Source organism: Lactuca sativa, chromosome 8 (assembly GCF_002870075.4).
Source record: "Lactuca sativa cultivar Salinas chromosome 8, Lsat_Salinas_v11, whole genome shotgun sequence".
Classification (NCBI taxonomy): Eukaryota; Viridiplantae; Streptophyta; class Magnoliopsida; order Asterales; family Asteraceae; genus Lactuca; species Lactuca sativa.
In genome coordinates this window covers 107,673,250-107,688,832 of record NC_056630.2, presented here as the reverse complement: position 1 = coordinate 107,688,832, position 15,583 = coordinate 107,673,250, and the positions used below count along the sequence as shown (strand labels likewise).

Below are 15,583 nucleotides of genomic sequence, written 5' to 3'. Positions count from 1 at the left end.
TGTAAAATATACTCCAATTGTTTACATGTTTTTCAAGTATTATTACAATAATAAACATCTTGTTGGAAAAAAAATTTAAAACAAATCTAAATTGAATAATATAACTTAAAGTAACTGAGGAGTTGTTTGAAGAGGATGATTTTGTGTTGTGTCACGCAACACACGCACAACAGTTTTTAAGTTAGAAGCTTTACAAAAAATAAAATCTACACAACATGAAGTGATCAGAAATGGTTTTTCTAAATAAACAAACAGCACCTTAGAGTTTTAGCCACTCATTCTGAAGTCGTGTTCATATTCCGATTATTTTTACAAAGAAATCTTTTTAATTTTTTTTTGGGATTCCGAATGATACATTTTAAAAAGCTTAATGTCAATGTTTTTTAATAAAATGTCTAATTTTATATACTAATATCGTATATAGTTCACATTACTATTTTTGTTCAATTTTTTGTTAAATTTAAGTAAGAAAACAATTTTTTCTCGAAATTCCGAAATTGTTTTTCGGATTTCGAAATTGTTTTTGAAAATCCAAAGGTTTTTTGTTTTTCCGAAATCCGAAATTTTAGTTCAGAATCCGAAATGTTTTTTTGGAATCCGAAAAGCCGTTCCGGAATCAGTAAAAAAATGTTTTTTCTTGGTCCGAATATCCAAATCAAATAGTTATTTTTGTTAATTTTTTTTATTTTCTTTAAACACGTAGTAAAAAGTGATAAGTTTACTTAGTTTCCTTAAGAAAAGAAAATTCCTCAACCGATTAAGTAAGGAAGATCCAACATTTGGAACTTACGGCTAAGAATCATCAATAGGTTAAAGAGTTCAGAATTAGGCCAAGAACCAGTTAAAGGCTTGGTTAGGCCCATTATTGTGCCCTCTATGACCCATTAGTGTTTAAAATGAGCCTAGTTCATTGTTTTGCCATTGATATTCTTAAACCGATCTTTTTTACGTCAAGAGCTTCACATTTTTTATTCTCCACCATATTTCATGTAATAACTAACTTGAATATCTATTCACACCAACCGGACAACATTATTAATTCTACTACAAGTCTCGTTTACCTTTTGACTTAGGTGTTTTTTGCTTTTTCAAAACGAAAACGGCTGAAGTCTGCAGAGCACATCTGCAACCCTCTGTAGTAGAAGAAATAAACCAAATGGATGCAACCTGTAACAAGAAGTTAGTTTTTAACCTCTACAGACTGTTACAATAAACTGAAATTCACTATATAATAGTTAAAAATAAATATAAATAAAAAATTTAGTTAGTTTAATCATATGCAAATCAAATATAAAGATCATTGTGATGATATGATTTAAAGAGGTTTATATAAAAGAATTAAACATAATATTTAACAATAAATCAAATTGTTAATTTAGCTAAAAACATGTTCATTTTTGTTAAAATTTTGAAGAGGAATATTTTTCCGGTAAACTTCAATAAATTGGGTAATTTTTTAATGATTAAATTTATAGTTTATTAATATTTGATTATAGATTATTAAAATTATATAAAGATTACAAACCTGGTGGATGAAATGGAAATCCAGAAGTCGAATTGAATGCAACTTCTTTTAAAACTCTTGAATCATGTGTTGTCCTCCCATCCAGCCCAAACAAAGGTGAATATCATATCAAAATCACAAATTCCTATTATATTTTGAAAACATTCTTCTTTTCCTCTTCCTCTATAACGAGTTTGTTGATTAACGGGTACAACCGCATGGACAAGAGTTCCATCTAATGCACCTATTGCTCCGGAAAAAATAACTTTTAACCGTCTATGTCGTTCTGAGTTATGTCTTGTTGGATTAGGAGTTATTGGTACCATAATTTCTTTTTCAAAACACATCATTGTTGTTAGGGCCTTGTGAAAACATTGATGAATCGTTTGTGTGGAGTGATGAAATCATCACTTAACCGCGCGAAAAACGTTCATTATGTCCTATAACATGTAAGAATATAGTCATCTTCTCTTCAATGCTAATTGTCCTACTAGCTTGTAACCACTTTTTTTTGGGTAAAGTGGTTGCATAATAAAACAAATGCCTCTTGTGTAAGACGCATCATATCAAAACATTGTGTAGGGTCTCCATACATCAAATCTTGCGTATACGCATATCCGCTTGAATCGTTATCTCTAATTCTGTAACACCCTAAAAATTCAAGCCAATTTAAACTTTTAAAAACATTTCAAATCCATTACTATTACAAACTTGTTTTCAAAATGTATCATATTAGATTATCCCAGAAACAAAGTCATAAAAGGTGAGGAACTGTATGATCACGCCTTTGCCTTGCCACGATCCCCTAAAGTACCTGAAACAATAAACTGAAATTGTAAGCCCGAAAGCTTAGTGAGTTACCCCCAAAATACCGATACACATACAATCCCAATAACCATGTCAGTAATAACATATCATAACAAACTGAACAGAACAGCACATAACGGATCCACAGCTCTACAGACTGTAATACCCACGAGCCCACAATACGAGTCTCCCTCAGCCCGTAACTGGAATGCTCCCGAGCCCACAGTATGAGTCTCCCTTAGCCTGTAACTGGAATGCTCCTAGGGTTTGTTGGCTACTGCACAAAGCAGTACAACCTCAACCCATCCCACATAACATGTCGACATGTAACAGATAAATGCACATACATGTAATCAATCAGTATCACAGGTAGTCCCACCGACCTACCAAACTAGCATAACAACTGCCATACATTACTAACTCAACTCAACATATCAGTAACTACTAAGATATCGAATCCAATGGGCCGGCCTTGGTGCCTTCTCTCTTCAACGAACAACATACGATACAAAAACTTCTACCACACACAAATCCCAAGACACATCATCATAACTCAAACCATCATCAACATGCCTACCACTACCGGCCAACCAGCACGGCACTCATATGTAACCCATATCACCTCCTTAGGGTTAGAATACCAACATGTCTAATCAATTCAACTATCGAGTCGAAATTCTCAGGGTTTGTTGGCCTACCGCCTCAACCCTACCGCTTCCTTCGAGCCTTCGTGCCTACGACTTACAGTCGGCCCGCACCGGGTATCTTGGCCTACTACATAGAGCAGGACTGCCTCAACCCAATCCGAATGCCATAGACGATCATTAGAAAGATCTAACCTGGTTCCCAGAACCTGAATGACAGGATATTCTAATCCCAAACCTTCCCAAAACTGACTAATACCCATTCGGATCCACTCTCAGTCCCCAACTGGAGTATTACTTAATCCAAGAAGATGAAACCTCGGAGACACTCCGAACTGATGGGATCACCAAGATCATTTGCACTCCATATGATCTCTCACAACAACTTCCGATCAAACCAAATTACACTGGAGTCTTCGCCTATTCCAGCAACATGTTCAATACTTGGGGACAGACCCACTGATTGATAGTGTTTGCTACGGCTACCCCCGTAGTCTTACAACACTTTCCATGCTGGCCGAACACGCACCCAAGCTAACACACAAGTGAACTCAATTCATGGCTAGAATCCCAACCTGATTCCCCAACTTCTGCTATCAGGCATCCAGAAGACGTGTTCTTATGCTGGGGAGTTTTTGTTGGATTAATGTCTAAGTCCATAACTATAATTGGTAAGACTTGACCCGACACGGCATGGTCCATTTGGGTTGCATGGCATCATGCACTTGGATAGACTAAAATGAGAGAAATAACACTTAAGGTTTATTAATATATTATAAGTTTTAATATATTAATAAGATTATTTAATTAGTATTGATCAATAATTGATTTAGAATTAATTATGTCATCAAAAGAAGACTAATTAAATATATGGGTTGATTGTGTAAATCATCCATACTTATATGGTGGGCTAATGCTCCATGGATTATCAAGTTGGGCTCAAACCCATTGGATGCTCCATGGATGCTCCATGGTGTATTTGAACCCATGGATCCAAGGAAATGGAAAGCCATGACAATTAGGGTTTACCCTAATTGTAACAACTATATAAGCATCTTATTGATGTGAGAAATCGGCGACTATGATATGCATGGAGGGCAAGCCGATTCTTGAAGTGTTCTAATTTCTCTCTAAGTTATTCCAAGTGCTTATGGTGTTGTGTGAACCATTTGAGGTGTCACACTTGGGGCACTAGGCACTCAAGCTTCATGAAGACAAGCACCAACAAAAGGTATGTTATTCTAACTTGTGTTATTCAAAGTTTTGTATGCTAGAATAGAACAATACCTTGGAAAGTTGATATTTGCATGTATAATAGAGAAAACATAGATCCAAGGTATTTAGGGTTGCATGTACACTTAGGAGTGTTGGATTGCTCAAAACCCAACAGTGGTATCAGAGCCTAGGCTTGTTTTCTTGTTGTACTTGCTTAAACTGCTTAAAAATCGACTTTTGGTGTTGTCTGCCCAACAGACTCGCCGAGTCCATGAAGGGACTCGACGAGTCCAAGGAAAAATGCATCCAACTCGTCGAGTTTGTTTATGCACTCGATGAGTTGGACCCCCAGACAACATATTTTCGAGTTTTGGTGCTGGAATTGGTCTAGAATCATTACCTTTGACTGTTTTGGGCTTATAAAACTTGTTTTGAATGTGGTAATGATTATGTTAAACCAATTTCAATGCTATAATAAAAGTTTCAAGTTTATATGTGTTCATGTTATTCTTGAAAATTGTTGATTATGAATGATCATGCTTATGAGTTTTGCTAGATCATAGGAATTGTGTGCAAATTGTTTGTTGGTATAATTCATGATCTTGTTGAAAATTGTATGGAGTTCATAACTTGTCCTCAAGTTATGAATTTTCAAGAATTTTATGTTTCCTTGATTTATGATTTAGTTTAGATTGATAATGAAAAAATTATGTTTTAGTTGTTTTCAATCCATATTAGTCTAAAAGAAGTTCATAAAATAGGTTTTTGTAACTTGTCTTCAAGTTATGTGAAAAGTCATATTTATGAATCTTAAAAACTCATAAAAGTTTTGTAGGTTACATAAAATGTAAGAGTTTTTTCCATTAAATAGTTTAATGACTCCATAACTTGTCCTCAAGTTATGGATGTTGAAGAGACACTTCTTTAAAGTGTTTTTAAAGAATAAGGGGTTACATTAAAATGAAGAGTCTTCCTTTTAATGAACCATTAAACTCATAAGTTATGATTTAAAGAGTCTTGAAATAGTTTCAAAACTTGCCCTCAAGTTTTGGAATTTGAAAAGTTACTCCTCATGTATACTTTAATTCCAAATTGAACATTGAAATTTTAAAAAAGTTTAAAATTCAACCCTTATACTATTATTATAATTTTAATTATATAGATATGTATAAGAGGAAGTCAATCTTACCGTTAGTAGGCCTCATTCACGAAGCCGGTCTATAAGGGGGGTATAAGGTTACTGCCTATAAAATGGCAGTTTAATGGGTGTCCACTCTCACCCACCGCTTCCTTGACTGGTGGAGGGTCGTTAGCCGAACGGGTAGGAATGGACTATAATTCTCCCTTCATTAAAAGTATAATGAAAAATACTAAGTAACTAAACACTTAAAAATTCCCAATCTTAGTTATTTAGGAAAATGTGAAAAGGTGCTAGCCCATAAAATTACACTTTGTACCTTACCAAGTCGTTAGTGGAGCGTGTGTGGTTAACCGGCACACTAACATGGACTAGTAAGAGTGGCAAAGGGTAACTTGACTTTATTATAGATCGGTGGAGCGTGTGTGGTTAACCGGCACATCGATTATGTAATATTGTTAAGGGTACCAAGTCAATTTGTATGGTTATTCACACCTTGTTTGTGATCCTCGGCATCCCAGTCACAAATTTGAGAGGGCACAATCGAGATTCAAACATGCCATTGAAAAGTTCAATGTATCTCAAAATATCTAGGAGTTTCAAAACCAATAAAACCTAGTAATAAAATATTTCGTTTTCATGGTGGAAATTGGTAAATCGTCATTTACCTACCTTCAACTATTTTATAATTTGGATTACGGCATCCCTCTTCCAGTTATAAATAGGTTGTTGGGTCCTAGCCTTAATATTTCATATTGGGTGTTATATTAAGGACTTTAAATCAACTAACTTGAATTTCTCCCATTATAGATGTCTAGTTTAGACAGCTATGGTCTTCCCAAATCTTTAGGAACAAGCTTCCTAATGAAGATGATATCCCAAATGGCAATCAAGGTGAAAGATCAATCCCTTTGTTGGGCATTTGTGGGACTAGAAATCATACTTCACTTCATCCACCTCCTCCGATAAATCTCCCTATCCTACAAGTTTTAAGACTTGATAAGTTCTAAGTCACTCAATCCCTATTGGCAAGCAAAGTCTATATGTGCTTAGATCTTGGGGATTAAGCCACATATTGACAAGTCGGGAGAGTCGGGTGTCAAAGTCTCGAGGTAGCTGGCTGCTGACTTGGTTCTTCAGTCACTCCCTGATGACAGGTCGCGACAAGACCCTTAATGATCTTACCTATTTGCTTGATGATGCTAAATCAACAGTGATTTGGAGCATTAGTAAAGCAAATTGGATTGGAAGATCTACTTTCCAAACCTATTTGGACATTGAAAATGGTGACATTGGAGGTCCAGGAAAAACTTTCTCTTCCCAATGGAAAGGGATCGGCCATAGTCAACTCGGTTGACCAAATGGTATAGAGAAAGGTTAAGCCTGTGATAGTCCCATGTACTGTTTCCAAAGAGTCCATAAGATTCTGTTGCCAAAGGAAAGACATTGGTTGCGAAGCTGCTAAATTTACCTGAAACATCTTAAGGATGGTAAAGTCAATAGGTTTGACTCTACTTCAGGTAAAGTCCATTGTCTAACTCTATTAAGTTTCTATTCTGAGATTCTTATTGCATAATGTGACGAGGTCACATGTTGATGTTTTAAGAATCAAAGAAAAGGTGAAGAAACTTAAAGGAAGTAAATGTTGATTCTAATCGTGAAGATGGATTTCGATCACATGGTTCGGTGATCAGAATTTTGAGTTGTTACTTAAGAGTTATGATATATTGCTTAGGAATAGATAACAACAAGTTTTCCATATGGATCGTAAGGATAAATTTTTCCGCAAAGTTTTAAAATAAAAAGAAAAATGGTTTTGATTTTATTTATTTTAAGTATCCTTACAATGGCATTTGTGAAAAATTGTTGATTATATGTTTCCATTGATAAGCAATATGGGTAAATGGATTTGATTCTTTCATTAGTGGAAGTGTCATAATTTACCAAATAAGGAAAGATTCTCATCACCCAAGTTTCAGTTGGATAGAAACTTGGAATCATGCAACTTGTATTGTATGATCATGAGAATTTTTTTATATATTTGGGAAATTAAGTCTAATTCCTTGTTCACATGTATATGTGAATCAAGTGAAGGATAAAGGGATCGGATACACCTGGGTGTGCGCTGATCAGGTCCACAACAAAGTTGATAAGATTATTCATTATGATTTACTAAAGGTTAGTAAATATGGTTATACTTACAAGTTTAAGTATAGTTTTGGATCATTGGATAAGTTTCAATGATAGACATAATGAGTAAGAAGAATCAAATAAGGCAGAAAGATAAAATTTTCTCTAATCTGAAGAGATGGGAGAGTACTTGAGTATCTTGTTTTATGATTATCTTAGTGATTATGAAACCATGTCACAATTGATCCTCTAAGGACACCTTAGTTCATTTTGTTTGGCTAAGGAGAGGAATCGTGAATTGTTGAAATGGTTAGATCAAAAGATAAATTATACTTCGTTCCAAAATTAAATCTTAGAGTCATACTCCAAGATTAAGCCTTGAGTGACATAATCATAAGAAAGGTTTAAAACACTTGTTAAATGTAGAGTAAAATGTGTTCTTACTCTTGTACATTTGACATTGGTAAGTTGTGATGTTTTGGATAAAACAAAGACCAACTAAGACCAATTGTGAGAAGTGTTTAACTTGATAAGAATCTGCACTAACTCTTGAATATTCGTTTTTGTCAAGGAATGGTTCTTGACAAAGAGAATCTTATATGTCAAGAGGTCAGTGGGAGTCTTAAAAGGATCTTAAGATAGATTCAAGAACTAATCAAGAGTTTTGTTAATCACTAGACCACGACTTGAGGTTTGTAACCTATCGTGTTGACATATTCTGTGCCCATTCCAGTTAAGGTTGGTTTTGCATTGGAGTTCTGAGAGTTCTCAACTGGTTGCATAACAACTTGGAAGCAATGGCAGACCCTTGTGCTACCAGGTGGCAAGAAATTAAGACTGCACATGTTCAGTCCATATGAATTTGGATTTGTCATTAACCTTGTCGTGTGATTATGGTTATGTCAAATTTACATGGATAGGAACACATACACCATCGAAATCTAAGTGTCATAAGGTTTCTCTCCGATTCATGAAAATGATAGTGAGGAAACTCTTTCACTAAGTAGATTTAAGTGGATAGCAAGTGTGAAGTTTGCATTCTCATGTCGTTAGTGGAGCGTGCGTGGTTAACCGGCACACTAACTAATGAGAACGGAAAAGGTTTAGACTCACATATGAGCTATCTAAGGAAAGGTTTAGACTCCAGGTGTATGATGTGATAAAGTCTTATCAAGGCAATCTAGTATCAAAAATCTGACTGATTTCTAGGTACATGTCAAAGCTAGTGGGAGCATAAAGTGTTATGCTAGTTAGATAATAATCATTCTGCTTGTGGGAGCATGATGATTATGTTGCAAGTTAGCAATGTTAATTATAGAAAAACAAAAGTTTCAACTCGCTTTGAAAAAGTTGTTTTACTATAATTAAGGGAGAGAAATTTATACTTCATTCCAATTCTACAAGCTTAGATTGAGATTTTAATCAACTTTAGTCAAGAATATATATGAATGTTATGTTGGAATGGTTCAACATAAGGAATTTCTATATATGTTGCTTTCTGAAAATTCGATTATGATTACGGCATCCCTCTTCATAGTTCGAATTATGAGAACATGGCAAATAAAAATTTTATAGCATGAATCGTATCCCATATGCTTCGGATATAGGATCGATTGCATGTGTTATAATATTTATCCATTCTAAGTTTTCCTAATGCTTAGGGAGTTAAGAAGGGAAAAGGGATTAGAACTGGATATGACTAAGATGATTAAGCAATTGTCGAGAACAATTTGGGGTTTTCCAAAGTTTGGTTACTCATGGACAATTGGAAGTATAGAGTAAGGATCATATTGACATATTTTGGAAAGAGGCAACTCTTGTTCAAAAGTGATGGTCGAGATGGGAATATGGAATTGTTTCCATAGGTGGAAGTTATTCTTTGAATATGTGTAAGATTAAAGAACTTAATGCAAAGAAGGATGTTCAAAGGATTGTACTTTGAATTTGAGACTTCATCTCCATGGAATTGCTTTCCATTGAAATACTTTGTGATGTTTGTTGCCAAGTCTTTGTGACTAGTGTGAATATCATTACAAAAGGATCATTGCATAGATTACGGTAAATGACAAGAACTTGGTATTCTTACATTTACAATAAGGATTGGGATTGTGAAATGAGAATCATTGAAGTCATGTTCAATTGATATACATTTCACAAAGAGATGACCACATGTAAACATAGTGTGCATACTTGGAGTATGACATAGCTATTGTTTAGAGAAACATAGTATGCATGCGTGGAGCATGGCATCACTACTATTTCAATTCAAGTATTAAGTTGATTAATCGAAACATGAATAATGAGTGATCAATATGGTGCTTAGATAAAAGGTGTTTTATTTACGCTCAAAGTGTTGAGGCCATATATGACTAGTATTATTTTGTGTTTCACTTTGCATGTTTTGACTTCCAAAATAACTAGGTCATTCTCCTGAATGACCAAGTTATTCAAACCATCCACAGTCGGTCATATGTTGGAAGTAGATATGAATCAAGACTGTCGTGAATTTGGCTTGTATGATTTGTCTAAAGTGCTTTAGACAATGCAATAGTTGCTACAACATTCATGAGTACTCATAAGGGCTGAGTATTGGATTCAACCCACGCTCATTTGGATTCACTTCATGGATTTTATCACGAGTGAATCATGAGACGATAATATCTTATATTCTTCAAACCTAGAGATATGACTTGTTGACTATGAGTTGGTTATACATTGATTGCACGTAAACGCATTGGTAACTCGATGTTATAAAACGTGCCTTTGTGTATGATTCAACAAATAGTTAGTACAAGCATATGAGTCGAAGTTTATCCATTCCTTTTACCTTCGGGATAAAAGCGATATCTGTGGGCCCCTCGATGATTTAGTGATGACAAAAGTAAGTGCTCGGCCGGGCCTGGACTGATTTGATTTGTTCAATTAGTTAGACGTCATAAATCAGAAATCGGGAAACAACAAATGGACAGAGAGAATGATTATAATCCATCTCTCAGTCCATATGATATCTTGAATGGAGGAATATATGATCACTTATCTAATGGACAAGTCATTGACAGAGGTCAGAGTTCATCGACAAGGTCAGAGATCGACAGAAGCTTTTGAGAGCTACGATTGCTAGTCGGGTTCTGAATTCATACTTGCAATAATAGTTTTAGACTTATCCAAGTGGGATACTGTTGGATTAATGTCTAAGTCCATAACTATAATTGGTAAGACTTGACCCGACCCGGCATGGTCCATTTGGGTTGCATGGCATCATGCACTTTGATAGACTAAAATGAGAGAAATAACACTTAAGGTTTATTAATATATTATAAGTTCTAATATATTAATAAGATTATTTAATTAGTATTGATCAATAATTGATTTAGAATTAATTATGTGATCAAAAGAAGACTAATTAAATATATGGGTTGATTGTGTAAATCATCCATACTTATATGGTGGGCTGACGCTCCATGGATTATCAAGTTAGGCTCAAACCCATTGGATGCTCCATGGTGTATTTGAACCCATGGATCCAAGGAAATGGAAAGCCATGACAATTAGGGTTTACCCTAATTGTAACAACTATATAAGCATCTTATTGATGTGAGAAATCGGCGACTATGATATGCATGGAGGGCAAGCCGATTCTTGAAGTGTTTTAATTTCTCTCTAAGTTATTCCAAGTGCTTATGGTGTTGTGTGAACCATTTGAGGTGTCACACTTGGGGCACTAGGCACTCAAGCTTCATGAAGACAAGCACCAACAAAAGGTATGTTATTCTAACTTGTGTTATTCAAAGTTTTGTATGCTAGAATAGAACAATACCTTGGAAAGTTGATATTTGCATGTATAATAGAGAAAACATAAATCCAAGGTATTTAGGGTTGCATGTACACTTAGGAGTGTTGGATTGCTCAAAACCCAGCAGTTTTGCCAAACCCCCAATCAACACAGCCCTCAACCCAAGCAGCCACTAGGGCCTCCATTCTCCCTATCGGGTTGTGAAACTTATCCCCGTTTCAAAACCTCTCCCACTTCCGCATCTCGGGGTAACACTCCCCCACTTAGATTCGACCAACCCTCATAATACATGAAAATTGGAGGATTCCCAATCCTTCTCACTTCCCAACGATCCATCTGATGACAACCAATTCTTTCCCACTAGTGCTCCATTACTAGTTAGTCACAATTGATCACACACTTCTAAGAACCAGATGAACACTTCCTGAATCCCAGTGAACCTGACAGCCACTAATGCTTGAATGACCCTACACTCACGTCCTGAAGACCATAAGATAGATGCTCCAACTAATACCTCGGCAACGAGTAACTTCTCTTGGCACTTTAGTCCGTCAATCACTAATGGTTGCTACAACCACTGAATCTTAACAATGCTGAATAACCATCCTATGGAACCCTATCCGAAAACCTCCCACATAATACCCCCTCCCTTTCTTTAATGAATCCCTGAACTCTAATCACTTACAATCCTTTGATAATAAATTTCTCCTGACACCTCCAATGGCCTAACCACTCATTAAACTTCGCGACACATAAATCAGACAGAACAGGCAACTAACCCGAAATTACAGCTTGTCCACATTCAAAAATATTCCAAGACAAAATAAAAACCGATCGCGGACGATTTGACCACAATATTATTACAGAATGGGGGCTTTCCAATTACATACCAACGACTTCTTGCGGCTCGACCTTGAACTCCCGAGGAACGATGACTGCTAGAATCTTAATTCCTTCCGTCCTCAATGCAGGACAGATAGAACTGAAATGACCTGGCTAGTGACAGTGGAAGCATATATGATCCTTCTTGCAATCCCGTTGCACATGCCCTCTCTCCTCGCACTTGTAACACCTGAATTTGTGACAAGCAAATATGTGGTTTCCCCCACACTTACCACACACCTCCTGACTTCCAGTACTTAGGTTAGCTGTCTCCAACTCTTCGTCATATGCTGAAAAGTCCCTCCTCCTCTTTCCTAGTTGTGACCCCACCACCGACACTCCCCTAGAAGTCAACCGGGAAGCAACATCTCTCACAGATTGCAACGCTGCAACATGCTCCTCGAACTTGGCGATCACCCTGGTGGTGACCCGGTCCATGACACCGAACAATTCTTATCGAAAAATCTGAGAAACCTCCACAGAAATCATCTCCCGTAACTGATCGACGGATAATACCGGCCTATCCTGGCCACTCGCTTTTGATCCTGATCCGGATCCCGCCTCAAATTGATTCGCCATCACCATACTGAACATATACCAGGAAGATATCAGATAATCCACATACACGACGGGGAACCTACTCCCAACCAAACCCTAGGGGTTGTGACTTCCTTGCTACGCATATGGGTTCTGTGCTTTCAGTAGTACGGGCCCATACTACCTTCCACACCTACCCATATGTGTCTCAAGTATCACTACAACACCCTAACAATATTCATAAACATAGCAATCGATCCATCCTCACTCCTAGAGGAACGCTAAATATCTCATAACTGGCCTCCCGACCCCTCACTACCCACCATTCCAGCAACTGCCACACGACCCTCCATTGGTGCTAGTTAACTATTGCATGAATACAATCACATACCGCATGGCTTAAACAATCTTAGACTAAAAGATTTAATCCCACAATGGTTGGACTCAGACAAGAGCTTCGCAGCAGGACCAAATCCCTTACCCTAAGACCATTTAACCCATGTAGCATGTGATTTGGAGTATTCACCCAATAGTTAGTTCACACGCGAAAGAGTCATACAACAATCATTGAGGTACTCTACATAAGATAAGGCATCAAAGATCAGGCAATTCTATCATATGGTTCCTGAGGATCCCTATCTTAGTACTAGCATGTTGTCCTAATATATCACAATATCCAATAACGGTATGGTATTTTGGGGTCTACTTACTGGCTCCGGCTGATCGTACACTCTGCATCCTGTTTTACTTATTTTGAAAACCTTTTAAAATCATTTAAAAATATTTTCCTTGATTTGAGACTGGATTCACACAAGTGTTCCTCCAATTCACTCAAACCAAGGCTCTGATACCAACTTGTAACACCCTAAAAATTCAAGCCAATTTAAACTTTTAAAAACATTTCAAATCCATTACTATTACAAACTTGTTTTCAAAATGTATCATATCAGAGTATCCCAAAAACAAAGTCATAAAAGGTGACGAGTTGTACGATCATGCCTTTGCCTTGCCACGATCCCCTGAAGTACCTGAAACAATAAACTGAAACTGCCCGAAAGCTTAGTGAGTTACCCCTAAAATACCGATACACATACAGTCCCAATAACCATGCCAGCAATAACATATCATAACAAACTAAACAGAACAGCACATAACGGATCCACAACTCTACAGACTGTAATACCCATGAGCCCACAATACGAGTCTCCCTCAGCCCATAACTAGAATGCTCCCAAGCCCACGGTATGAGTCTCCCTTAGCCCGTAACTAGAATGCTCCTAGGTTTTGTTGGCTACCGCACAAAGCAGTACAACCACAACCCATCCCACATAACATGTCGACATGTAACAGATAAATGCACATACAGGTAATCAATCAGTATCACAGGTAGTCCCACCGACCTACCAAACTAGCATAACAATTGGCATACATTACTAACTCAACTCAACATATGAGTAACTACTAAGATATTGAATCTAATGGGCCGGTCTTGGTGCCTTAGACCCCTTAGTATATTGAGGATAACTCACCTTGCAACTACCGAACCGAACCACAAAAGCACAATCCCGAAGCACTGCCCCAAGCTCCAACACCTATAGCCATCAATGATCCATTGACATAAATATCCAAAATTACCATAACACCTCTAAAGGTCAAACAGGTCAAAGTCAAAGTCCTGGCCAAAGTCAACCTTCCTGATTGACTCTACTCGCCGAGTCAACCCGTCGACTCGCTGAGTTCTCAAACTCAGAAAACTCTCATAGCACGACTCAACTCGCCGATTCACCCCAAGACTCGTTGAGTCCAACGATCTCTGAATTCCATCCTGTCCAACTTACTGAGTCGCCAACCGACTCACTGATCCGAAGCTTTAACCAAAAGAGATTGGGGTTCTGCGACCTGACTTGCCGAGTCCAAGAACAGACTCGCCGAGTCCAAGGCAATCTTCAACAGACTCGCCGAGTTGTTCTTCCAACTCGTCGTGTTCATGCCTATCTTCATATGACTTGCCGAGTCCACCCAAGGAACTCACCGAGTCTCTTCAGTCCTTCATCCATACAGAGGCTTTTTGAGCCATGCAGGGGCTCCAAATTGTAGATCCACCCTTCTAGGGCATGATTCTCACGTAAAGTTGCAAACTTTACGTGAAACCAAGGAGTTAAAGGTCTAAATCACTCTAGGACTAGGATTTAAGACAAAGGGGCTTCACCGAAAACTCATTGACTGATGCTTTATGACAATCTAGACCAACACAAGTCTAGATCTGGAGTAGCAACTTCATATTTGAACTCCAAACCCGAAATAGATCTCAAACATACCAAAATGGCCCTAAATCTCATCCATGAATAGATCTAAATGCAAAAGAGTGAAGGTAACAACTTATTACCTCCAAGATGTGCCCAAACTGAAATAGATTCGAGATCTACACCACTCTCTTGATGCAAGCCCTTTTGATCTTCAAGTTTCTTCCACTAGAAACAACTTCCAAAGCTTCAATCTCTCTCCAAAGGCCTCACACACACGAGCTTAGTGTTTTCTGGTTCTCAATGGCAACAAGGAGGCTGAGAGAAGGACATAAAGTCCTTTAAATAAGGTGCAACGCTCTAGATTAGGGTTTTTCTCATTCCAGCACCAACTCGTCGAGTCCAGCTTCCGACTCGGCGAGTTGGTCACTTAATTTGCGACCTAAAACCCACTCCGACTCGGCGAGTAAGCATACCTACTCATTGAGTCCCTTCTTCGAAATTACACTTTAAACCCTTAAATCATACTTCTAAAATTCGGGATGTTACAAATTCTATGATTTCTGATTAGCCTACGTCGGTTTGACCTCAACCAATAAAACACAAGTAAAATAAAAGCTACAACTTCACCATCGGAAACCATACTTGACCTGTTACAAACAATTAGGTAACATGTTAAAGTAACAAAAG

At 37.3% G+C, this 15,583-nt stretch overlaps 1 long non-coding RNA gene across 1 annotated transcript; it reads right to left on the bottom strand.

Annotated features, from left to right (window-relative positions):
* Positions 1-926: 926 nt before the first annotated feature.
* Positions 927-15,030, bottom strand: LOC122195588 (uncharacterized). The gene is made up of 3 exons (XR_006185972.2): positions 14,180-15,030; positions 1,526-2,318; positions 927-1,167 (listed from the first exon to the last, which is right to left on the bottom strand). It is a non-coding gene; the product is annotated as an uncharacterized LOC122195588 (long non-coding RNA).
* Positions 15,031-15,583: the final 553 nt, after the last annotated feature.